A 27,952-nucleotide genomic window follows, 5' to 3' on the forward strand; every position below is an offset into this window, starting at 1 on the left:
ATCCGCTCGCCAAGCAGGAAACTCAGCTTCTCTCACTGGGTCAGGAAGATCCCCTGGAGAAGGAAGTGGCAACCCACTCTAGTACTCTTGCCTGGAAAACCCCATGGACAGAGGAGTCTGGCAGGCTGTAGTCCATGGGGTCACAAAAGAGTTGGACACGACTTAGCGACTAAACCACACAACACATTCCATAGACAGAATGAGGTTCATCTCTAAAGGTGAAAGTGGCCCTGAGAGAAACAGACTTCACAGGGAGGGCATGAGTCATCTCAGAAGGCAAGAGGCTGTGATTCACAATTTTTAAAGGTTGTCCTCCACTTATAAAATATTGACTATTTTTCCTATGTTATACAATATATCTTTGCAGTTTACTTTACACATATTAATAATAGTTTGTACCTCTTACTCTCCTACCCCCTATATTGCCCCTCCCCTTTTCCCTCTCACCACTGGCAACCACAAGTTTGTTCTCCATATCTGAGTCTGCTTCTTTTTGTTATTGTTGTTTTATTAATGTTTGTTGTATTTTTTAGATTCTACATATAAGTAGTATCATACAGTTTTTGTCTTTCTTTGGCTGGTTTATTTCACCTGGCATGATATCCTCCAAGTCCATCCATGTTGCTGCAAATGGAAAAATTTCATTCATTTTTATGACTGAGTAGTATGTCATTTTGTGTGTGTGTGTGTGTATCTCATATCTTCTTATCCACTCATCTGTTGATGGACACTTAGATTGTTTCAAATCTTGGCAGTTGTAAATTGTGCTTCTATGAACACTGAGGTTCATGAGTCTTTTCACATTTTATATATGTGTGTGTGTGTGTGTGTGTGTGAGTGTATATAGCTTATGTGTAGTATAAGTTGTATATTGTCACCCTGCTTATTTAACTTATATGCAGAGTACATTGTGCGAAATGTTGGGCTGGATGAAGCACAAGCTGGAATCAAGATTGCCAGGAGAAATATCAATAACCTCAGATATGCAGATGACACCACCATTATGGAAGAAAGTGAAGAACTATTTAGAGCCTCTTGATGAAAGTGAAAGAGGAGAGTGAAAAAGTTGGCTTAAAACTCAACATTCAGAAAACTAAGATCATGGCATCTGGTCCCATCACTTCATGGGAAATAGATGGGGAAACAGTGGAAACAGTGACAGACTTTATTTTAGGGGGCTCCAAAATCACTGCAGATGGTGACTGAAATTAAAAGATGCTTGCTCCTTGGAAGAAAAACTATGACCAACCTAGACAGCATATTAAAAAGCAGAGACATTACTTTGATGATAAAGGTCTGTCTAGTCAAGGCTATGGTTTTTCCAGTAGTCATGTATGGGTGTGAGACTTGGACTATAAAGAAAGCTGGTCACCGAAGAAGTGATGCTTCTGAACTATGGTGTTGGGGAAGACTCTTAAGAGTCCCTTGGACTGCAAGGAAAGTCCAACCAGTCCATCCTAAAGGAAATCAGTCCTGAATATTCATTGGAAAGACTGATGCTGAAGCTGAAACTCCAGTACTCTGGCCACCTGATGCAAAGAACTGACTCATTGGAAAAGACCCTGATGCTGGCAAAGATTGAAGGCAGGAGGAGAAGGGGATGACAGAGGATGAGATAGTTGGATGACATGACCCACTCAATGGACATGAGTTTGAACAAGCCCTGAGAGTTTGTAATGGACAGGGAAGCCTGGCGTCCTTCTCTCCTTGGGGTTGCAAAGAGTCGGACATGACTAAGTGACTGAACTAAACTGAAGTGATCCAAGAATAGAATTTTGGAGTCATATAAGTAGCTCTACTTTTAGTTTTTTGAGAAACCTCCATACCATTTTTCACAGTGGCTGCACCAATTTACATTTACATTAGCAGTGTTTGAGGGTTCCCTTTTCTCACATCCTTGCCAACATTTGTTATTTGTGGTCTTTTTGATGGTACACATTCTGACAGGTGTGAAGTTTCACTGTGGTTTTGATTTGTGTTTCCCTGGTGGTTAGCAATGTTGAGCATATTTCATCTGCATTTCCTCTTTGGGAAAATGTCTATTGATTTCTTCCACCCATTTTAAAATCAGGTTGTTTTCAGAGTTCTTATTATTCTAAGAGTTTTCTAACATATTCATATGTTTTTGTATGTAGTTACAGTAAAATCATTTTTCACTGCTAGGTGATAGTCTAAGAAAATAATTCATTTCATTAATGCATTCTTTCATTCATGGACATTTGGGGACCTTTCAGTAATGCCCACAGTAAGAAATGCTAAGAGAAATTCTTAAGGATGGAGGAAATGATATTAGATATAATTTCAGAAGTTTGGGAAGGAATGACTAACTCTTATTTATAGCTAACTGATTTTCAACAAGGGTGCCAAAAAAATCTGGTGGGGAAAACATGTTTTTTTTTTTCAATGAATGGTATTGGGACATTCAGATATTCATACGTAAAAGAATGAAACTGGACCCCTGTATCACACTATACATGAAAATTAACTCAAAATTGATCATTGACCTAAATGTAAGAGTTAAAACTATAACCTTGCTGGGAAGGAAAAAACCTGGATTGATACCTTCTTGGATTTAGGTTAGATGCTGGTTTCTTAATGAGATCCCCAAAACACAGTAGTAAAAGGAAAAAGGGTAAACCAGATTTCATCAAAATTAAAACCTTCTGTGCTTTAAAGGAAATCATCAAAAAAAATGTGAAAAGATAACACATAGAATCAGAGAGAAAATATTTGCAAATCAAATATCAGATTAGGGACTTTTATTCAGAATGATTAAAAAAATACAATTCAACAATTAAAGCACAAATACCTTAATTTTTAAAATGAGCTAAGTATCTCAATAGACAGTTCTCTAAAAGAGACATGCAAATAGTCAGAAAGCACATAAAAGATGCTTAATATGCAAATTAAAACCACAATGAAGTTTCCATTTCAACAACAGAGGCCTGAAGATTCTGGGTTCAACCCAGTAGGAAGATTTGGCCTCTGACTGGAGAGGAGACCCATGTAATGTTTGAGAAGACAGCAAAATTCATCAGAGGGAACCTTCAGCTACTGGTCTACAGGTCCTATGGCACCTATTGTTTCAGGCTGCACAATGACCGCACAGTGTACTATGTGAATGGGATGATCTTGAAGTTGGTTGTGGGTATCTCTGGTGACAAGCCGGTTTTGCTTGGGAGGTAATTTGGAAAATTCCCTAAGACCCACAAGTTTCAGTTGGACGTTACAGCTCTGGATTACCTAGCACCCTACGCCAAGAATGGGGCTTCCCAGGTGGCGCTAGTGGTAAAGAACTCACCTACCAATGCAGGAGACATAAATGTGGTTTCAATTCCTGGGTGGGGAAGATCCCCTGGAGGAGGGCACTCCAGTAGCTTGCCTGGAGAATCCCCATGGACAAAGGAGCCTGGCAGGCTACCATCCATAGTCCATAGTGTCACAAAGAGTTGGACATGACTGATGAACTTAGCACTATGTCAAGAATAAAGTGTTTCTGAAACAGAACAAGCCTTCCTGTCTGGGAACCATGAGCTGAAATCTGGACTTGGTTGAGTTACTGGAAATACTCCTCAGTACTAGGGAGTCATGGGGAACTCCATGGCAGACATCCCTTTGGCTTTTGGGGTGGCAGCAAAGTCTAACAAGACTGCAGGAGAGTAGGCACCATGATTATGGTGGTATTTCATCAAGCAGACATTGGGGAGTATGTTGGCACGAAGAGACATTGACTTTAAACCACCAGGAGGACCTGGTGCTGTGTAGAAGGGCCAAGCTTTGATTCCTGTGTCTGTAGACTCCAGTGTCACGTTGAATTTTGTCAACATTGTGACCTGTTCAGGGACTTCTTGATTTAATATTCCTTTGATGACAGACAAATATAAGCTGGATTCTCATGCAGAAATGGCTCAAAAATGGAGTTTTGGATCTTTGTGATTGTGAAATAGAATACTGTGCTTTATATTTGAATCAGAGGGTTTCTTGTATTGAGTGACAAGTTCTAAATTGTTGGAGCTGAGGACAAGATGAGCTTATTATTGTCATCTGTGATAATACTATTTTCCAAATGATAAGAACATAATGGATTTTCTTATTAATACAATGAAAGATAGATGTTGCCATATCAGAATACTAGGGCATGTCTGGAATTTTACAAATGAAATTTGGATAAAATATAAGAGGTTTATTCTGCTGATTTTCTATACGGTAGGTGCTGTGTGGTGTGGAAGAAAAACTTGGATTCAAACAACAGTTCTCAAATCTATCAGATGTATGGCCTTAGATGGGGCATTGAACTTGAATAAGCTTCATTTCTTCAAAAAAAAATAGCTTAACTGTCTTCCTAAGCATAGTTCTTAGAATTAGAAATCATAACTGTAAAACACTTAGCACAGTGCCTGGCAAATGATAGGTGTTGAATAAATAGCAAGAGTTGTTTCTGTGATGATTCTACTGAATATTTCTGTTACTGAGTAGGATCTTATGAATATAATTTGATTATATCTTGACTTTTACAAGTAGTTTATCAATCTTTCTTGAATGATATGATCTCATGCTGAATGTTATTTTTATCACCCTGATTTCCTAAAACATAATTTCTCTTATAAATCTTGTTTTGTTTTTTAATTAAAATTTTTTTAAATTGAAGTATGGTTGATTTACAGTGGTGTGTTGGTTTGGGGTGTATAGTAGGGTGATTCAGATATATCTATATACATATACATACATATATTCTAATAAATCTTTACTTCCCTGACTGAACTGGATGAAAAACCACTAATCAGAGACTGCAATAATAATTCAGCTCCTCCATCCTTCCCCATGCCTTCCAAAATTATTTTTAGAATTATTAAAATATTTTTTCATTTTGGTGTATGGCAAAAGCCAACACAGTATTGTAAAACAATTATCCTTCAATTAAAAATAAATTTTTAAAATTTTAATGAAAAACATTACAAATTTTTTAAACTACCTGTATTGTAAGGCAATTTCTTTAGTGAATATACTGCTTATTTTAAACTCCAAAGGTAGCATCTCTAAAATAAAGCATTTTTCAATTACCAAAAAAAAAAAAAACCCAACTGCACAATAAAAAACTATTTCACACACTACGATAGTTAAAGTTAAAAGGATAGACAGTAATTAGTGTTGTTGAGAATATGGAGAAATTAGAACCCTTATACATTGCTGCAGGAGTGCAAAATAGTGCAGGTACTTTGGAAAAAAATTTGGAAATTCCTCACAACTTTTAAAATACAGAGTTACTAGATAACCTACATTTCCAGACTTACTCTAATGAGAGGTCCTGGCAAGTGACATATCATGAACATTATTTTCCTTATTTATAAAGTAAGAATGGTATCTGTTTGTTGATAATTTATTTCTTTGTGTTTGTTGTATTTAGTCGCTCAGTTATGTCCGACTCTTTGTGGACTGTAGCCTGCCAGGCTCCTCTGTTCATGGGATTTTCCAGGCAAGAGTATCAGAGTTGGTTGCCATTTCCTCTTTCCAGGAATCTTCCCAACCCAGGGAATCAAACCTGTGTCTCCTGCAATGCAGATGGATTCTTGACCTGCTTAGCCATCATTTAACTTCAAACAATAACAACAGAAATAAAATCTTTGACTTTCCATAAGAAAATGAAAAACCAGCTCACAGACTGGAAGAAAATATTTGCAAAATAGCACATAAGTTTGATAAATGGACTTTATAAAGAACTCTGACAGCAATACAAAGACAAATAATCCAATTTAAAATGGACACAAACTTTGAACAGCCATGTCACAAAAGAAGATACACACACGCACATATATGTTGAAGTCTAATCAGCAAATGAGGATGCTCAGTGTCACTAGTCATCATGGAAATGCATATTAAAATCTTTCAGATACATCTCTTCACACCAAGCAGAATGATTAACATGAAAAAAAATGATGACACCAACTGAAGTCACTGGAAATCTTGTATATTGCTTGTGGAAGTGTAAAATGGTACAATCTCTTTGAAAAACAATTTCACAATTTTTAAATATAATTAAAATAACTATATACCTATTCCATATCCTAGCAATTTCAGTCCTAGATATTTTCTCAAGAAGAATGGAAACATATGTCCACAAAAGGACTTGTACAGAATACTTACAGTAGACTGATCTATAATAACCCCAAGTGAAATAACCCAATGACCATCATTGTGTGATAATTCATGCAATGGAAAATTAATTAGTAATAAAAATGAATTAACTACTGATACATGTAAAAACACAGATGAATCTCAAGCACAGTAATTTCAGGGAAAGAAGCCAACCCAAAAGAATATTTGCTGTATAATTTCATTTATATGAATCTAGGACAGATGAAAGTAATCTATGCTGGTAGAAGTCAGATCAGTGGTTGCCTGGAGGAAGGGATTGACTACCAAGGGATACAGAGGAATTTTCCAGGGTTATGTAAATGTTCTGTGTTTTGATTGTGGAAATGGTAGCTCAAATATATACATTCATTTAAATACATTGAACTGCACTTAAAATCTGTGCATTTTACTCAAATATACAGCAAAGTTTATTTAAAAAATAATGCTACTAGAAATGATTATATGAGTCATTTTTGTACATGTCACATATATGTACATTTTTTACATGTTTTAGATATACATGGTATATACCTGAAAGTGGAAATCCTCTGTCTTAGAATTTGCAAATTTACTGTTTTACAGGATAATGTGAAATTGATCTTCAAATTTATTTTACCAACTTACACTTTTGATTTTTTACCAACTTACACACAATTGATTTTAATAGCTTGCACTGGCAAGTGTTCCTATTGATTTATGCCCTCATCAGCACTTGGTATTTTCTGATTTAAAGAATTTTCCAATCAATGACTAAAAATATTACCTATGGTCTTGTTAAAAATTTTTTCTCATTATTAATAAGGTGGAACTTTTTTTTCATATTGATCATTTGGATTGTCCCTCCCTAAAGTTGCAGTTCAACTAGCGTGTTAATTTGTCCCCTTTTTCTAATTGATTTTGTAGAATTTCTACATATATTCTAAATTCTAGATCTTTGACCTGTGCTGAAAATATCTTCTTTCTGTAACTTGTCTTTTCACTATTTTAAAAGTGTCTTTTGATGAACAGTTCTTAGTTTTAATGTGGTCTTTTCTTTTCCTTTATGGTTAGTGCTTTTTAATGCCTTCTTTAAGAAATCACTCCATATCCTAAAGTTATGAAGATATTTTCTGTTTTCTTTGGAAAGTTTTATGATTTTTGTTTTTCCCATCTAAATCTTTAATCCTGTGTCTTAGTATGGATAAAGCTAAGCTTACTATAGAAAAAAGAACTCAAAATGGAGGGCTTAAAGAATGTAGACTTTTTTCTCTTTCAGCTTTAAAGTGGGCCTTGCCCACCACGCCCCCCTCCTTCCCTGATCAGGGATGGAACCTATGCCCCCTGCAGTGGAAGTGCAGAGTTCTAACCCCTGGACCACCAGGGAAGTCCCAAAGTGGACATTTTAGCCTGGAGTCTGGTTTTGTTTTGTGGAGTCGTTGGGGGCCCCGGTTTTAGATGGTGTCTCTGCCAGCGGTGCGCAATGCCACTGGGCTGTGTGTGCTCAGTCGGACTCGCTCTTTGCGGCCTCATGGACTGTGCCCGCCAGGCTCCTTAGCCCATGGAGTTTTCCAGGCAAGAATACTCAAATGGGCTGCCATGCCCTTCTCCGGGGTATCTTCCCCACCCAGGGACTGAACCTGTTTGCATTTCCTGCTTTGGCAGGCTAGTTCTTTACCACTGAGCCACCTGGGAATCCATGGCAAGATACATCCCTTCACTTTGTGAAGTCTCCTTTAAGTAGTAGCTGTGAAAGGAGACATTGCTGCTAGGATTAAGGAACAAAATGGAAGAGATGGCACGGATAGAACCTGGGGACTTTCAGGAGGGGCTGCCACAGGCCGTACCCACCCAGGGGAGATGGTCCACAGCTGCGACCTCAAGGGGGCGCCATGGAGCTGGTCCTTGGATGCTGAGCGCGTCCTGCTCAGACGTCTAGCGGGGCGGTACTCAGACAGGTGTTGGGACTTCTGGGAGGAAGGCGCCAAGCCTCTGAAGCTGTGAGCACCAATGGAAGCGGGAGTCTGGAGGCACACTGTCCTTGTGCTGCTCAGGCGTTCTGACTGGGCCTGGAGGCAGGAGGCAAGCCCCTTCTCCCTTCTGCCTTCCTATCTCTGTCTCTCACTGACAAAACCTAAGAGAAATTGTCTGGCAGTGGAACAAACAGTGCTGCTATTTGTGGAAAACCTTGTACATATGTTGTTTTGTCTTTGTGGAGATATCTCCTCAGGGTAAATTCTTAGAGAGATTGTATGTCTCTTTACTAGATATTGCCATATTTTTCTCCATATGAGGTTGATCCATTTTGTACCGTCAGCAACAACACACGAAAGCATTCGTGCACAGAGCCACAGGAGGAGAGTGCATTGTCAGACTTCTGAGTTTTTGCTAAACTAGTAGATTCTAAATGAAATTACAGTAGAATTTTAATTCAGATTTTTTATGAAGTTGAGCATTGTCTCATATGTTTGAGATCCATTTATGTATGTTTTTCCCTGAATTGTCTGTTTGTGTCTCTTGGCCGTGTTTGTACTGGATTATATTGATAATTTTACTTGTATATATAGGGCAAACAGCCCTTTAATTTCATGTGAGTAGTAATATTTCTTCCCAGTCTGTCATTTGTCTTTTGACTTTGCTTATCAACTTAACTCCAGAAAAAAATCATGTTAGTACCATTATGAAACTGACTTATATGTATATACTAATTTTAATGAAAATTAACATCTTGATTTTATTTGCCTTATCCAAGAACACGGGATCTTTTTCATTTGTTCAAGATCACTATTGTGATTTCATGAGTATTTTAAAGATTTTTCTCATATAAGTTTGCATATTTCTGGTTGTTTACTGTTTAGTATTTTAGATTTTGTTGCTTTTGTAAAGAAGGTTTACTTTTACATTAAGTCTTCTATCTTACTCTTTGATATGTCTGAAGGGTAATATTTTTTGTATGTTAACTTAAAATTTAGCAACCATTACTGAATTCTTTAACATTTGTATTAGCTTTGGGTGGTTCCTTGGATCTTCTATGTTTATTCTAAAAACATTGGCAAGTGTGATTTCACCTCTTTATTTCCAGATTTTATGCCTTTAATTGAATTGTCTTATTTCACTGGCTAATCCCCATTAAAGCAGTAAGTTACAGTGGAGATAGTGAGCATCTTTGTTTTGTTCTTGACCTTTAGTAGGAATGCCTCTGATGTTTCCCCAGTGACATGCTGTGATATATTTTGTTATTTTATTATGTTAGGGAGTATCCATCAATTTCTATTTTATTGAGTTTTTTTTTTAAAACAGAAGAAAAGATGTGGAATTGTATAAAAGGCCTTTTCAGCACATGTGGAAATAATCTTAGCATTTTCCTCCTTGTATCTATTAATATGATAAATTATATTAATGGCCTTCTTAATATTGAACAATCCTTATATTCCTAGAGTAAATGCATCTTTGGTCATAAAGTTTGGGTTTAAAAAAATTTTTTAACAGACTTTATTTTTTACAGCAGTTTTGGGTTCACACAATATTGAAAGGAAGGAACAGAGATTTCCCATATACTCCCTGCCCCCCCCCCCCGCCCACACAAAGCCTCCCCCACAATCAGCATCCTCCACCTGAGTGCGACATCTGTTACAATCAAATGAACATACACCGACACATCATTATTGCTCAAAGTCCATAGTTAACATGAGGGTTCATCCCTGGCTTTGTATATTCTGTGGATGTGGACAAATATGTAATGATTTGTACCCACTATTATAGTATCATAAAGAATAGTTTCACTGCCCTAAAATTTTATATATCACTGATTTACCCCTGTCTCCTCCAATCCTTGGAAATGACTGATCCTTTTATTTTCTCCATAATTTTGCCTTTTCCAAAAGGTCATGTAGTTGGAGTCATACAGTATGTAACCTTTTCAGATTAACTTCTTTCACTTAACAATAAACAATTAAGATTTCTCTGTGTCTTTTCTTGACTTATTAGTTTCTTTCTTTTTTAGCACTGAATAATATTCCATTGTCTGAATGTATCACAGTTTACATATCCATTCACCTACTGAAGGACATCTTAGTTGCCTCCATGTTTTGGCAATTTGAATAAAGATGCTGTAAACATTTATGTGCAGATTTTTGTGTGGATATAAATTTTTAGGCCATTTGGATACATCCCAACTGGTGAATTGCAGAAGTATTTTTTAATGTGCTTTTGTATTCTGTTGCTGATGATGCTGACTTAAAATTCTTTACATTTATATACATAACTATTCTGTATGAGAACGGCACAGTATTTGCCATATTTTGGAACTGATCTCATGCTGGCTTTGTAAAAACAATTTGGAATGTTTTCTTCTTTTAAAATGCTCTGAATCACTGTGTGTAACAATTAAATGGCAGATCTTTGGGGATTTAGAATTTCCTGGGCCTGGCACTGTTTTGTGTCAGTAGTTTTTTGATATCTTTAGTTTTTAGAATAAAACTGATTAGTGTAGGCTTTTTACCTTTACTGGGATTAATTTTGGCATATTGTGATTTGCATTAATCTAGGTTTTCAAATGTATTTCTGCAATGAAAATAATTATGTTATATCAACAACTTCAAATATGTAGATCCGTCAGTTCAGTTTGGTTGCTCAGTTGTGTCCAACTCTGACCCTATGGACTGCAGCACGCCAGGCCTCCCTGTCCATCAAAAACTCCCGGAGTTTACTCAAACTCACGACTATTGAGTCAGTGATGCCATCCAATCATCTCATCCTCTGTCGTCCCCTTCTCCTCCTGCCTTTAGTCTTTCCCAGCATCAGGGTCTTTTCAGATGAGTCAGTCCTTCACATCAGGTGGCCAAAGTATTGGAGTTTCAGCTTTAACATCAGTCCTTCCAATGAATATTCAGGACTGATTTCCTTTAGGATGGACTGGTTGGATCTCCTTGCAGTCCAAGGGACTCTCGTGTCTTCTCCAACACCACAGTTCAAAAGCACCAGTTCTTCTGCGCTCAGCTTTCTTTATAGTCCAACTCTCACATCCATACATGACTACTGAAAAAACCATAGCTTTGACTAGATGGACCTTTATTGGCTAAGTTAAATATCTCTGCTTCTTAATGCTGTCTAGGTTGGTCATAACTTTTCTTTCAAGGAGTGAGCATCTTTTTATTTCATGGCTGCAGTCACCATCTGCAGTGATTTTGGAGCCCCCAAAATAAAGTCTGTCACTGTTTCCACTGTTTCCCCATCTATTTCCCATGAAGTGATGGGACCAGGTGCCATGATCTTAGTTTTCTGAATGTTGAGCTGTAAGCCAACGTTTTCATTCTCCTCGTTCACTTTCATCAAGAGGCTTCTTAGTTCTTATTCACTTTCTGCCATATGGGTGGTGTCATCTGCATGTCTGAGGTTATTGATATTTCTCCTGGCAATCTTGATTCCAGCGTGTGCTTCATCCAGCCCAGCATTTCTCATGATGTACTCTGCATATAAGTTAAATAAGCAGGGTGACAATATATAGCCTTGACGTACTCCTTTCCTGATTTGGAACCAGTCTGTTGTTCCATGTCCAGTTCTAACTGTTGCTTCCTGACCTACACACAGATTTCTCAAGAGGGAGGTCAGATGGTCTGGTATTCCCATCTCTTTCAGAATTTTCCGCAGTTTGTTGTGATCCACATAGTCTTTGGCTTTGGCATAGTCAATAAAGTCCATAAAGTAGAAGTAGATGTTTTTCTGGAACTCTCTTGCTTTTTTGATGATCCAGCGGATGTTGGCAATTTGATCTCTGGTTCCTCTGCCTTTTCTAAGACGAGCTTGAACAGATGATACCACTCTAATGGCAGAAGGTGAAGAGGAAATAAAGAGCCTCTTGATGAGGGTGAAAGAGGAGAGTGAAAAAGCTTTCTTAAAACTCAACATTCGAAAAACTAAGATCTTGGCATCTAGTCCCATCACTTCATGGCAAATAGAAGGGGAAAAAGTGGAAACAGTGGCAGATTTTATTTTCTTGGGCTCCAAAGTCACTGTGGATACTGATTACAGCCGTGAAATTAAGAGAAACTTGCTTCTTGAATGGAAAGCTATGAGAAACCTAGACAGCATATTGAAAAGCAGAGACATCACTTTGCCGACAAAGGTCTGTGTAGTCAAATCTATGGCTTTTTCAGTAGTTGTGTATGGGTATGAGAGTTGGACCATTAAAACTGAAGAATTGATGCTTTTGAACTGTGCTGCTGGAGAAGACTCTTGAGAGTCCTGTGCACAGCAAGGAGATTAAATCAGTCAATCTTAAAGGAAATCAAACCTAAATATTCATTGGAAGGACTGATGCTGAAGGGGAAGCTCTAATACTTTGACCACCTGATGTAAAAAGCCAACTCATAGAAAAAGACCCTGATGCTGGGAAAGATTGAGGGCAGGAGGAGAAGGGGGCAACAGAGGATGAGATGGACATGAGTTTGAGCAAACTCTGGGAGATATAGGAAGGATATGTGAAGGATAGGGAAGCCTGGAGTGCTGCAGTCCATGGTGTCACAAAGAGTTGGACACAGCTTAGCGACTGAACACCGAATAACAATGTAAGTTTTTGTTTCTAAAACCCCTTAGATTTCTTATATTGAATGTTTATGCTTTCTTCCCCCTTTTCTGGAGTATGTTCATCACTGGTCTGTCATTAAAATATTTTTTATTTTCCAGTAATCAGCATGTGTTGACTGTTTATTGGTCCTGTTGGTTCTCTGTATTCAACCTCATTGCTTTTATCTTTATTTTCTTCCTCTGCTTTTCTTTGCTTTAGCTTTTCGTGTTAGAGATAGAATTCACTTATTGTCATAAATATTTGAAAGCTATAAATTTTTTTCTAATCACTGATTTGTTTTTATAGATTCTGTTATATATTGTTTCCATTAGCATTATTTTTTGGAAATGATTTGAGTTTATATTGTACTTTACCCTTTTCTAACACTTCTTTAATAGTATACTTTAAAATATTCACATGGAAGACTTTTCTGATTTTGTTATCAATTTTTAGTTTTATTATGGTATTTATTGCCATTATTGTCTAACCTAAATACTATTTGCATTATTTTTACTTTTTTCTACTTTTGAGGAGTTCTTTGTGACATATTACAAAGCCAGTTTCCATGACTGAATCTATATGTGCTTAAAAAGAGTATATTCTCTATATTTGAGGTTAAATTTGAATATGTCAATAAGGCCTACCTAATTTATTACATTGTTTAGCTTTTCAATATCTGTGCTTAATTTGCTCCATGAGACTTGTCTTTCCTTGAGAGAGATATATTGATGTCTTTTATTTTTATTCATTTATTTATTTTTAATTGTGAGCTGAGTGGTGTGACTAATTTGATGCTTTGCTTTTGAGAGTAAAACAAATAACAAGATGTACAACAGGATTTCTCTAAATGATATCTTTATTTCTGCTAAAAACTTTTCTAGGCTCTAATCCAGGAATTGCTACTACTAGTTCTATGCCATTAGGGAATAGAAGCTTTTTCTCTAGAGGCTCAGTCTTCTTTTGTATAAAATGAGGTGAGCTATAGAATACTTTGTTAACCTAATACTTTGCCAATTTGATAAAAGTGCTTTTAAAATAGTACCTTTCTAAGTCTCACTGTTATTTAGTCAAGTTATTGTAATCATAGCTATCATGTGTTGAGTGCCTACTGCATGCAAAGCTCCATGCTTAGCACTTTGCATAAACAACTTCAGTGAATCATAGCACATTCGTTTTTTTCTTTCAACTCTAGAATATTGAATAGGGAGAAATTCGATTGATTGGCTCATTATTTTAGGAGACTGTCTACTGCATACATTGGCAGGGCACACGTGCATGTTGTTGGAAACACCTTTCTACTTGAAGCAGGACAATGGTCAGAAAGATCACATTGGTCCAGGGAGCAATTAGCCAACATTTATTTGTTAGTTTCCGGATTTGGCAGGAAACAAGACCAGAATGAGATAAGGAGTGCAGGGCTTTATAGGGTGTGATTGGACTCTTGGACAAAGAGGAACAGAGCCCTTTTCCTGGCCAGCTATTTTCATCCCAGGCTTACACATGTGCTCCTAGTGTGGTAAAAATATCGTAGCAAAAGATTGGTCCTTGCAGTGGGCAGAATTAACATCTTAACAAATTGTTTAGTTGTATATCAATCTCCTGATATCTTTAGTGGTAACACTGTTAATAAGATAGAAAGAAGTGGTAACGTTGTCTTCCCTGCCTTAGTATAATATCTGCCTCTTGGCTTAGGGATACTTAGTGTTATTCTTAAATTCACTTAACCATCAGGCCAATCATTTACCATCATTATCTGCTATTGCCATCATGTTGATAAATACATGATACTAGTGTCAGTACTCTCCCCTTATGTGCCCACGGTAGAAACTCAGTTACTAATAAACTTGTATTCCTCCTTGAAAAATGTAGATGCAGTCCATAATCCTTCTCAACCTTCTCTAAGTACCATCCTAGAATTTACTTCCAGTATAAAATCTTTTGCCTTTCTTATTTAGGCACTCTGGATGTAAAGACAAGGGACTCACAGTCTAGTGTGGGGTGCAGAAATGCAAACAACAACTCTAGTTCAAAGAGGAGTCGCTGCCTATCCTAAAGAGGGGTGACTAATTCCTTTAATGGCATCAGGAGGTCTAGCTCACGTGAATGCCTCAGAGCTTTCTGTCCTGCTCTGTGCAATGTGCCGCATACCTTGAATGTCTGCCTCAGTCGTTCTCACCACATGCCACAGCGTGCGTGCACCTAGTCACAGATGTGCTTTGTTTGATCAATTTGCAAAACCTGTGCTTCCCACAGTTGGAGCTAGCAGTCTCTCAGGTGGGCTGTTGAGGTGGGTGGATCTTTTGCTATAAATATGGAGGCCTGATGTAAATAATAGCTAAGACACATAACATGACATCATACTGTGTTATTGTACGGTATCTGTGTTTTGGTGCATGGGAGAATGTGGGCATAGCTGGGTTCATGGCAGCCCTTATTCTGCCGGTCAGAGATTTAAGCATATGAGCCATCCATTCACATACCTAGTGTTGTATTTCAAAAGAGCTGGGTGTGTCTCTGTTTAGCTTAGCATTACATTTTATTTTTATTTCAAAATGTGGAGGATCTGTTTCAGTGCTCTCGCCCTTAGTCTAATTTGTGGATTTAAAAGTATATATTAATATCTAAATTGGCATGGCTAGGAGATGCTACAGGTAATTAAAAGGCTCTAATTGGGGGTATCTGAAAACATTTTGAGACACTTTATTCTGGACTATCTTAAGTGCACTAGATATAGTATGGACTATGGAACAACAGTCCTTTCACTTTGAGGACTTTTAATCCAGATGCCTGGAAGAGAACAATAATGAAGAAATTATCTTCCCCAGAGACTGTTGCCATGATGATTTTGCAGCATTTATTATAAAAGAAGCAACCAACATAAAATAGAAACAAATTGAATAAAACAGAGAAGGAAAATAGCAGACAATGCTTTGTGGACAACTTCATTAATCCTGGAGACCTGCTCCGCCCCAAGGTTGATTTGCATGTATTACATCAGGCAAAGTGGTGCTATGGGAAAGATACACCAGGACAAGAATCTTCTTGTTATGTAGACCACTGTTGTGAACCAAGCTGTTAGTAATTAATAATGCAGATGTATGTAGTCCAAGAAGAGAAGTGATACTATCAGGTCTATTATCTTGGAATACAAGGATTGATAGTGTGCCATAGATTGTGCAGTAAATTGGTAGTATGTTTTTTTTTTTTTAAGAGTTAAGCATTATCAAAATAATGTGCTTTTAAAACAACTTACCCAAATCATCCTGCTACAGAGGTACAGCTGTTTGAAATAACAGTCCCAACTTGTGGGTGCAATTTTCAGCTATTTTTTCCCATGTTAACTGAATGCATTATCAAACCTCTTAATCTCTGCTTCTTACCATTTAGTTTGGGTCATAAGCACCAAATTTAAGTAAGTAATCCAAGCAAGATTCTTGAACCATATAATACATATGAACTTGGACTTATAAAAAAACTTGCAACACAAACTCAGTAGAGAAATACTTTGAAGTCACTGCTTCTTCATGTGATGATAGTGAGTTGATACAATACCATTCATTTAGGACCTCCAGTGCCTTAGTAATAAAACTATAATAGCAGCACAGGAGGTAAGTGGGAGTCAACTGACATCATCCTGAGTCCAAAGCCATTGAGTAATTTGCTGGAAAATTAAACTGACACTTGCAGTTTGGATTCCCGAGGATTCAGTTTCCACTGAGTATCAGACCTGGAAGTTGTATATCGGTGTAAGGTTGAGGCTGTTCTCCACTCCCCAGCTTCCAGGAAGGAGGGACCCTGCATTCTGCATTAATAACAAGCGCCTCACCTTCCCGCCAGGTGACACTGAGGTCTGGACCACGCTATAGGAAATACTGAACCAGATCTTAAAGGCCATCTGATCCAAATTTCTCATTTTACAAAGGGCCCATAAACGTTTACGGACTTGATCAAAGTCTGGTAGCTAATTCGCAGATCTGCTTTTCTTACCTCCACTTCCAAGACCTAGGAGTCCGAGAATGTTAGAGAAGTTTCTAGCTGAAATCGACCTGAAAAACTTATTTGAGGGAGTGTGTGTGACATTCTCCCCACCCTCGGTGGTGGTTAACCTGCATTCTGAGTTAGCATCTCCCTCAGAGCATCTCTGATGATCTAGAACGTAGAGAGAAAGTTGCCAGTCCTGGCTGCGGCGGGGCGTGCGGGGGGAGGTGGCTGCTCCGCCTCCGGCGCTCGCGGGCGGGCTCGACACTGGCCGCCGAGCGGCAAGAGCGGGACTCGGCGGCGGGCGGGGAAGGCGCGGGGCGTGGTTTGCAGCTTTCCGAGCGCCAAGGAGCCGAGCGCGCTCTGCTGCGCCCCGAGCCTTCCGCTGGACCAAAGAAGCGAGCGGGAGACCGAGCAAAAGGCGCGATCGAAGGAGCAAGGCGAGCGGGGCGCTGACCCGGACTGGCCCCAGCCCGCGCCCTCTCCGGGCCGGCAGCGGGTGAGCGCGGCGGCGGCGGCGGGGCCCCTGCACCCCGGTGCGCCCCGGAGGGAGCGGACTGTGGCGAAGAGGGAGGAAGAACGGGAGGGAGGAAAAGGGGCGGGGGCCAGGGAGAGCCAGGTCCCCGAGGCCAGGTCGGGGGCTGCAAGAGATGGGGCCCGACCCACTGCGGGGGTCCAAACCGGGCCCCGGGAAACTTTGCCCGGCTGGGAAGAGCGGGGTGCGTGGAGGGCGCCGCAAACTTGTCAGCGGGCGGGGCGCTCCGGGGACTGGAGCGAGCGCCGGCGGGCGGCGTTTGTCTCTCCGGCTTCTTTGTGTCACCTCCGGTCCCCAGCCCGCCGGTCCGCCCGCCTGGAAAGGGGCTGCGCGGGGCGCTCGGCCCCGATCCACCCGCCGCCCCCGTCGGGCCCAGGCCCAGGGAGCTCTAGTCGGCTGATTGTTTTCGTTCCTCGCGTCACGCTTGGGCGGGAAAGATTTTGAAAGCCGCGTGAGCTAGAAGGCAGAGAGCAGCGGCGCAGAGATTGCCAGATAGGGGGGCGGCGCGAGGCTCGCCCAGGGTCCCCCAAGACTGGCGGGCGGGGATTCGCCGGCCCCCGCACTCGAGGAACCGCGGCGGCCGAGAGCCTCCGCGGCTGGGGCCGCTCGGAAGGCTCGGCTTGTAAATTCCGAAAAGATTGCTTGGGGTCTTTGTTGTCTGAAATTGCCTTGCGCGTCTGACGGTAGCACCTTCTCCTTCTGAGGTTGTTTTTCTTCTGTTAAAAAAAGAGCGAGGGGAGACTTGTGTGAAATCAGTGCTGTTCTAAACAACGTTAGCCACCCTCTTTGATGTCGGTTGAGGAGTCCTGTGTAACCTTTGCCTTTGTGGGCGCCTGTTATTTCCGAAAGTTATTATTTTCCCCTCCCCTAGTGGAAGGGAGCGTCTGAGCCAGATGCCAGCAGGCACGATTGTGTACATGCAGCGGCAAGTCAGAGCCAAACCCAGGAGGTTCTTTCCAGCCGCTCAACACTTTGGCATCGCCCTTTTTTTTTTTAGTTTGATTTCAAACAGCTTTCACCTGCTTTTCTAAAAGTTCCTCAGCGCTTCGAAGAACTCCTTGCAGATATTTTGTGGTTGTGCTAGGATGAGTTCGACCACTTTTAGGGTTGGGGTTAAACACCCGAAGCACACCTGGCCCGTTCACCACTCGGGTCCCTGACCTTGAGCCATTGTAAACATCATCGGTGAGTGTTCACCTTTTATGAGATGGAACATTTGGTGTGTTTTTATACTTTAATGCATGACTTTCTTTCCTTACCTTTCCTTTCTGGAAAAGTCTCTTGAGACTCCCGGACTCTTGTTGAGATAATTAACTGATTGACCTTACCTGTGCCATTACACCCCCCCACCCCCAGAAGCACCCGAGGGAGAAGAGAACAGGTGTAATCCTCATTAAGTGTTTTTTTTTCCCCGTGGTGAAGACTCTGGAGAAGTCAAAATAAGCAAAATGTGTAAATCCTTAGTTCTCTGTCCATATGTTTAAGTTCACGAGCTCTATTTGAAGTCGCAAATATCAAAATCAAACCAGTTGGGTCAGTTTAACCTTGTACATTGATTATTGTTGTTGTTGTTTTTAAATCATGTGAATGAGTTTACCCAATTAGAAATTTTACAAGCATTTCAGTCCTAAGTGTGTTTGCACGATATTGCAGTGTGCTTAAAGAACTGAGTCAGAGTGGGATTATTCTTGGGTCATGCCCTTAGTAGTATATCAGAGTTTAATATAAAGCTCAAAACCAGGATCAGACAGGTCTTGATAAGTAAGGGAAGGTGTTAAAGGCAGTTACTTCATTTGTCATTATTCATATGCTTTAACTATAGACTTTCAATAATTTCACAAAATTATTCTTTTATTTACTCAAATGAGTGCTTACCTATGCCAGCCACTGTGCTGGACTCTGGAGTTTCAAATAATACTAACCATTTATGGAATACTGATTTTGTACCAGTAAATGATTCACATAGATTACCTCATCCATCTAATAAATATTTATTGAGTGCTTTCAATGTATTGTGGTAGTGCTGGAGTTATACTAATGCACAGGACAGCTGTGGTTCCCGCCTTTATCTTAGTTGGTGGGGAGGATGGGCAGAACATAAAAGACATCACTAAACTAATAGTAGTTTTTAAAATGTAAATCAGATCACACCACTTCTCTCTATATAAAACCCTCCAGTGGCTTCAGTCTCCCTCTGAGAGAAAGGCAAAGGCTGATCAGTGGCCTCGGCGTTTACCCCATGTGGTCCTCATCGCCCGGTCCTGTCTCCGTGATTTTGTTTGCTGCTCTTTTTCCTCATATTTCTATATCCAAACTAGCTTCCTAGCTATCTGTGGGTTGTCATACTTGCTGTTTACTCTGCCTGGAATGCCTCACCATACCTATATGATTCTTTCTCTGATCCCCCTCACTTCTTTACTCAAGTTATATTCTCAATGAACCTTCACTGAACCCCAGATTTAAAATCATAACGCATTTGTAACTCCCTTACTCTCCTTTCATAACTGATTTTTACCCCTCCACTTCATCATCTAACATACATTTTTCCTCCTCCATATCATCATCTAACTAGCATACTCTGTATTTTATTTCTCTGCTTCTGTTCTGTCTTACCACACTAGATTGCACACCTCATCAGAGCTATTGTATTCACTGCTGCATCCTCAGGGTCAGCACCTGGCACACAGTAGGGACTCAGGCTGTTTGTTGAATTTAAGTAAGAAAACCACAGGATGCTGAGACATAGAGTAACTAAGAGTTCCTAAGTGAACAGCAAGAAGTCTTCTCTGTGAAGGTGACATGTAAGCTGAGACAGGCAGCAGGCAGTGTGTTGTGGGTGAAGAGGTGAGGAGAGGAGAGAGGCATGGAAGAAGATTGGCTGAGGAGGTAGCACTGAGTCGGGAAAGAGCTTGGTGGTGCGTGGGTTGGTTGGACCTGAGAGAAGGTCTTTAGGCTGAGCACTGTCAACTGCAGGGAGAACGCAAGGGAAAAGGAATGGTAATCAAATGATGGCCGAGGTTGAGGTGGTTGGGTGGCATCACTGACTCACTGGACATGAATTTGAGCAAACTTGATAGTGAAGGACAGGGAAGCCTTGCGTGATGCAGTCTGTGAGGTCGCAAAGAATGGGACACGACTCAGTGACTGAACAACAACAGCAGCAATCAGATGACAGGTCATGCAAGGCCTCGTAGGCCAAGGTTTGGATACATTCACAGTGAATTTTCATATATACCCCATTGGCCCTATGTTATAGTTAATAAAATTGAAGTAACTTTCTGAGGCTACCCAGTAGGTGAATGGCACAGCCTAGGATAGATAGGAAAACAGGTTCTCAGATCCCACTTATATTTAACCACCATGTATATGTGTGTGTGCGTGCATGCACATGCTCAGTCTATATTGTAGCCTGCCAAGTTTCTCTCTCCATGGAATTTTTGAGGCAAGAATCCTGGAGTGGGTTGCCGTTTCCTTCTCCAGGGGATCTTCCCGACCCAGGGATCTAACCCGCATATCTTGCATCTCCTGCATTGGCAGGCAGATTCTTTACCACTAGCACCACCTGTGAAGCCCCATTTAGCCACTATGCCAACATCAAAAGACATAGTCCTTATTCTGATGGAGCTGTTTACCTAGTGAAGACAAGCCGTTGCAATACACATATGGCAGTGCTAGAAAAGATGTATTCTCAGGGACTCTGGGAGGAGGAAAGCATCCAATTCTGCCTAGGAATGGGACAGGACAAACTGGAAAAAAATGAAGCTATTTTTCCTTTTTTATAATTATGAAATGTTTCAGATTAGCTATAATTAAGAAATAATCTTAATATCATTCAAACATATAGCCCATTCTTCACAAATTTAGTGTGTGCTCACTGTTGTGTTGTTTTTGCTTTCACATTTTCCAATGACTTGGGTTATGCGCCCCCATTCCTACTTTCACCAAATTAAGAATTGTGTCTGCTATAGTATAAAATCACTTATGTTTAAAGCCTATAATTCTTTGTGAAGTTGCAGGTTAAGTACTGTTTTGATTGTTATCTTAAACTCTGTCCTTTCGGGTTTTTGTATGATAATTTTAAAAACAGTTTCCTTGAGTGTAACTGACACACAGTAAGCTGCATAAATTTAGTGTTCAATTTGATAAGTTTTTGATTTATTTATAGACCTATGAATCATCTTTCCCTCTGGTCCCTTCCTATACCCTGTACCCTTCTTTCCCGACCAGTGATAGTTCTGACTCTATGGATTAGTTTGTATTTTCAGAGTTTTCTTTGCATGTAACCATATAGTATGTTTTCTCTTTTGTCTAGGTTCTTTCACTTAGTATAATTGTTTTGAGATTCATCTATGTTGTTCTGTGTATCAGTAGTTGATTGCTTTTTATTGCTGACTGGTGTTCTGCTGTATGAATATACGCCAGTTTATTTATCCATTCATCCATTGGTAGAGATTTTTTTCTAGTTTTTGGATGTTAAAAATAAAGCTGCTGTAAACACATTATATTCAGTCTTTATATGGACATCTGCTTTCATTTTCCCTGGGTAAATGTCTAGGAGTAGAATGGCTCGATCATATGATAGGCGTATGTTTAACTTTAAAAGAAACTTCCATACTTTCCCAAACATTCCCAAAGTAGCATGTGAGGGTTCCAGGTGCTGTGCATCCTTGCCAACACTATGGTTAAGCTGTCATAGCCATTCTATTAGATGGGTAGTGGTATCTCTTTGTGTTTTTAATTTGAAGTTCCCTGATGACTAATGATCTGCTTATTTACCATCCATATTATATGTTTTTTTTTGCTGAAGTTTCTGCATACATTTTGTTGTTCATTCTTCATTGGACTGGTTGCTTCCTTATTGAGTTTTGAGAGTTTTTTATATATTCTGGATACATGCTCTGTATCAGACACAGGATTTGCAAATATTTACTTTCAATCTGTTGCTCATCTTACATTCTCTTAACAAATCTATGAAGATCAGGAGTTTTAATAAAGTCTGATTTATTAATTTATTCTTTTATGGAATTACACTTTTGGTGTTATACCTAATAAATCTTTGCCTAGCTCAAGATCACAGAGATTTTTTCCTTAGAGTTATAAAACTTGTAGAAAAGCTATAAAAGAATATAAAACCATAAAATCTTTCATTTTACTTTTTGGTACATCTACCTTGAATTAAATTTTGTTTATGGGGTGGAATATGGGTTGAAGTTTACTACTGCCACTAGAACACTTGACAAGTTTTGGAGATGAGATAATGTCTGGAGACAATGTCTTGGGGTAGGGGTGGGTGGGCATTTGCTATCGGCATCTAGTGGGTCAAGGCCAGGGATACTGCTAAAGATCTGCAGTGAACAGGAGATATCATCTCAACAAAGAATCATTCAGCCAAAATATCAGTAGTGTCAAGGTAGAGAAACCAAAGGCTATTTTATTGACCTTCTCAATGTTTTGGCTATTAGTTTCCTTTATATTTTCTATCTTCTATTTAATTGATTTTCACTCTGATCTTTATTATTATTTCCTTTCTGTGTGCTTGAAAAGGATGTTTTGTGTGTGCTTGAAAATAATATTTATTCTAATTATACCATGTCAAGAGAGCATACCATCAACATATCATCACTATTCATGTTAACCTAGATTACTTAACTGAGGTGGTGCCTGTCAGGTTTCCCTTCTGTAAAGTTGCTCTTTTCTCTGCATTCTGTCCTGTACTTTTTGAGATGGAAGTTACTATGTGTAGCCCACATTTAAGGAGTGGACAGTTATGCTTCTTCTCCATGTGACAGTCTCTGAGTTTTAATTCTGGTGTTTAGATCATTTGTATTTAAAGTGATTATTGATTATAGTTCACTTTAAATGTATAATTTTGCTATTTGTTGCATGTTTTTCTTATGCTTATTTTTTCTCTTTTCCTGTCTTTGGATTAATTGAATTTATTATTATTATTATTTATTTATTTATTGCTTATTAGTTAACAGTCCTTTTTAAAAAAAATTTGACTCTTGGGAATCTTAGTTTCCTGACCAGGGATTGAACCATTGCCCTCAGCAGTGAAAGCGTGGAGTCCTAACCCCTGGAGTGCCAGGGAATTCCCTAGCTATCATTCTTTATTTTGTTATTTTAATGTTTGCTTTTGGGTTGATAACTTATCACAGTTTACCTTCAGGCGTTACATTATACCACCTCATGTACAGTATGAGAGCCTTATAATAGTTATTTCCCATTTCTCTCGGCTTAACCTTTGTGATATTGTCATACATTTAACTTTTTGTCTGTTATTGATCCCACATTACATTGCTATTTTTTTGTTTGAACTGTCAATTATTTTTTAAAGGGATCTAAAACTCAAAACATCACATATTGACCCATGTTTTACACAGGTTATATTCTTTATTTTACTATTATCAAGTGAAGATAAATAAATTATGCATAGTGAGGTTATTGGATTCACTTTTATGAATACACATATATTCTAACCTGTAATTTTAGTGTAAACATTAAAGCAGTAGTGAAATTTGGAAATCAGAGCATAGTTCCTTTTCTTAAACTTAATTACTGAGCTGTCACTGAGCTGATCTTTGCTGTGATAGAAAGATACTTCAGGATACTGTGGCGTCCTACAAGATTCACAACACCTGGACTTGGAGAACTCTATGCAGGTATTGATGAGTGTGCTGTCTTTCCTTTCCTTAGGGCAGCATTAGAAAAAGGGAAATAGATGTTCAGGAATGAGTCCTCCCATGCTGACATTATCCAGACCCTGAGAAACTTTCAAAGCACTTCTTTCTTCCAATGGTATATGAGGTAAAAAGCACTTGGTTATAGCTACTTGGGTCAGAGTAACACATTTGACAAAGTGAACCTCAATTTTCTGCTTGTCAGTGTCCATATTTGATTGAAAACTCCAATCTGAGATGTAGTTCTTAGAACTCGCCAAAATTTGCTATTTGTTGCTGTGGTTCTAGTTAACTTTTAGTCTTCCGTATCAGTGAGGATGGAGTGGATATCCTCTCTATCTGGGTATGTGTAAATGTACTCCTATTCTGAAGTTTAATACACTGACAAACACTCAACTATAAATGAGTGGGAAAACTTAATTCATCCAGCAAATTAACTTACTTTGTAAATGTTTGTTGAATCTGGGCTCTGGCACATTGATGAAAATTTATGTCTCCTGCCCTTTGAAAGCCAACTCTCTCTTAGGAAAAGGGCCCATAAGCACAGGAGCATGCATTCCAATATGGTAATTGGTGATCACTGCAATGGAGAAAGGAACTAGGCAATGGGTGTAAGCTTAGAGCAGTGGTTTTCCAAAGTGTGGTCCAGGGACCAGTAGCATTAAACCTACTGGTTCAGAAATGTAGAGGGTGAGGCCCAGCGATCTGTGTTTAACAAGTCTTCCAAGGGATTCTGATGCATGCATAAGATTGTGAACCACTGGCACAGAGGATTAGATGATCTCTGAGATTTTTTTCCCCTGAGTCCTAGTTTCTACAAATATGGTTTAGAAATGTGATATTTACCATCTGGTACTTTAAGAACTATTTTGGCACTAATGAATTGTCATGTAAAACATGAATTGTTACATGGGTAAAACAGAAATCCAAAATGGTAAAGTTTTGTCTGACACTGGAGCAAAAGTAAATGAGACTTTAGAACACTTTATTAGGAAAAATTTAAATATATTCAAAAGCAGAGATAAGAGTGAAATGAACTCCTGTGTAAACATTCAGTTGAGTCAGTCAATCATATCTGACTCTTTGCGACCCCATGGACTGCAGCACACCAGGCCTCCCTCTCCATTGCCAGCTCCTGGAGCTTGCTCAAACTCATGTCCATCAAGTTGGTGATGCCATCCAGCCATCTCATCCTCTATTGTCCCCTTCTCCTGCCTTCAATCTTTCCCAGCATCAGGGTCTTTTCCAATGAGTTAGTTCTTTGCATCAGGTGGCCAGAGTATTGGAGCTTCAGCTTCAGCATTGGTCCTTCCAATGAATATTCAGGACTGATTTCCTTTAGGATGGACTGGTTGGATCTCCTTGCAGCCCCAGGGACTCTCAAGAGTCTTCTCCAACACCACAGTTCAAAAGCATCAATTCTTCCGTGCTCAGCTTTCTTTATGTTCCAACTCTCACATCCACAATGACTACTGGAAAACCCATAGCCTTGACTAGATGGGCCTTTGTCAGCAAAGTAATGTCTCTGCTTTTTAACATGCTATCTAGTTGGTCATAGCTTTTCTTCCAAGAAGCAAGCGCCTTTTAATTTCATGGCTGCAGTTACCATCTGCAGTGATTTTGGAGCCCCCCCAGATAAAGTCTGTTACTGTTTCCATTGTTTCCCCATCTATTTGCCATGAAGTGATGGGACCGGATGCCATGAACTGTGTTTTTTGAATGTTAAGTTTTAAGCCAACTTTTTCACTCTCCTCTTTCACTTTCATCAAGAGGTTCTTGAGTTCCTTTTCACTTTCTGCCATTAGGGTGGTGTCATCTGCATATCTGAGGTTATTGATATTTCTTTCGGCAGTCTTGATTCCGGCTTGTGCTACACACAGTCTTCTTATCAAGGTTAGAGATAACCTGTTTAGTTAGAGCTCAGACTATGAGATAGTTCATGTTTCGAGAAAGGGAACAGAATTAACTTACGCGGATATACTACCTGCTTTCTCCCACTTTGACTTTGGAGGACTAGTTGTGGTATTCTGAGGAAAGGCCAATTGTAATACATCTGAGCTCTTCAGGTTTGACTGATATGTTAATTAGTGGATCAGACTGTAGGAGTTTGGGGCTTCCTAGGTGGTTCAGTGGTAAAGAATCCACCTGCTAGTGCAGGAGTCGCGGGAGATGCAGGTTTGCTCCCTGGGTTGGGAAGATCCCTTGGAGGAGGGCATGGCAACCCACTCCAGTATTTTTGCCTGGAGAATCCTATGGACCAGAGGAGCCTGGCAGGCTACAGTTCATAGTGTCACAAAGTCAGATGCAACTGAGCATGCACACTGTAGGAGTTAGCTAATTTTCATTAAAAAAAAAGCTGATTAGTAAGAAATAATTTTTATCTGAAGTGTAAATTGCAGCAAAATAAATGAAGCTGTTCAGTATTGTTCCCCATGCCCTCAAATAAACCTAAGAAAACCCTGCAACAACTTATGCCTCTAAGTTGTTAGTACTATGGTAGGCTATAGTCAATGTTTGATGAGATTGTTTGATAAAATAATGCACGCTGGAACTTTGAGTTAAAAATTGTTAGTGGTTCAGAAAGAAAAAAAGAGGATTGACTATATTGTCTGTTTATAAAGCAGTTAAAGGCATGTTTTATTATTTGTGCTAGTATGTTGACAAAGAAAATAGGTGACTAGCCATCTCTTGGTTGACTGTCTTTTGTAGTTACTCATTTGATGACATTGAGTAAAAAATTTTCCTCTGTTAACAGGCCTTTGTTTAAAAGAAAGTATGTTACCTTTGTAGTCTCTTTTTCATCATAGAAAGTTCCAATTCAGTTGGGTAATAATTAATTTTGTAAATAGTGTTTAGTCAAGAACTGATTATATTTCCTTCTGAGCCAAGTGAAAAGAAACTCTCAATCTATAACCACAGGTTGAAGGTTTGGTTACAAGACTGTGTTCGTGATGGTTTCTGAGACTTGGAAGGTAAGCTTGCTCCTTTCATGAGTCATCATGTTGTCTCACAGTTGGCTATATGTTTTCTTAGCAACAGCTGCTGATTTCTGGTTTGAGATGGGAAAGTATGTTTTGAAATGATTCAACATATCCTTTTAGGTTATATATGCTTGCTGAAACTTATAAGCTTACGGTTAATGTGGTAAGTTCCACCATGAAGGAATGATTTCATTCTCTTACTGTTCCTGCATTCCAAATCATTTTTCTTCTGTGTTTTTAGGGAATTGAGGGTAGGTATAAGAAAAGAGAAGAAGTCAATCTGAAAGACTATGGACCTGCTCTTTTATGACCCTGGAATAGAGCAAAACCAAAAATGGTCTCCACATGCTAATAGGATAAAATGTAATTTACTGGAGTCTTCATCTTGAGAAATACTCCAGGGTGCATAAGTACTAAAGGACAAGTGAATTTTTGAAATGTCTGTGATATTGTGTAATGGTTATAACTTCTAAAGTCAGATGGACCCTGGTTCAAATCCTGCTTTGCCATATATTAGCTGTGTCACTTTGGGCAAATTATAAACCTCTGTGAGTAGAGCTTCTTCATCTGTAAAATAAAAGGTAAAATGTGACCTACCTCATAGGAGTGTTATGAATATTACTGAGGCAACACATGCAGTGAACAGTACAGCACCTGTGATCAAACATTATAGAACACATAGTAATAAGTGCTAATTATTACATCCAGTTCAAGACTGCAGTGAACAGGGGGCTAAGTGGCCGGTATTAGAGGACAGTCAGCAATCAGTCAGGTATGGCTCCCTTTTTGCAGGAACTGGGACAGATAGCCTTGTAAACAAGTCACTCTAGTATGATCCAGAATGAAAGAAGTGCCAGCAAAGTGCTATGGTCATTAATGCCCACTTTGGGGAAGTTAGGGCTAGTTTTGTATAGGATGTTGACATTTGCACTGGGCATATAGCTGGGTTTAGAGTGTAGAGTAGAGCTTTCATGGGTGGAAAATGGAGGATAGTAGATTGCAGGCTGAAAAATATCACAAACTGAAGCACAGGGCTCGTGACAGGTTGTAGTGGGAGAGGTCTAGATAGATGCTTTGTGGTTAGATTGTAGGGCATTTTGCTCAT

At 39.3% G+C, this 27,952-nt stretch overlaps 1 protein-coding gene across 9 annotated transcripts in view; it reads left to right on the forward strand.

Moving 5' to 3' along the window:
- The first annotated feature begins 17,038 nt into the window (after positions 1-17,038).
- SYNE2 (spectrin repeat containing nuclear envelope protein 2) overlaps positions 17,039-27,952 on the forward strand; it is a 316,121-nt gene continuing 305,207 nt past the window's right edge. For 6 of the 9 annotated variants that reach the window (XM_070469455.1, XM_070469453.1, XM_070469454.1 and 3 more), the window contains exon 1: positions 17,040-17,150. The gene's annotated coding sequence lies outside the window, so the exon portion shown is untranslated. Of the gene's footprint in view, positions 17,151-27,952 lie in introns of all 9 variants that reach the window. The other 3 variants (XM_070469450.1, XM_070469452.1, XM_070469451.1) reach the window with 1 other exon arrangement.

This window comes from Odocoileus virginianus, chromosome 6 (genome assembly GCF_023699985.2).
Source record: "Odocoileus virginianus isolate 20LAN1187 ecotype Illinois chromosome 6, Ovbor_1.2, whole genome shotgun sequence".
Classification (NCBI taxonomy): Eukaryota; Metazoa; Chordata; class Mammalia; order Artiodactyla; family Cervidae; genus Odocoileus; species Odocoileus virginianus.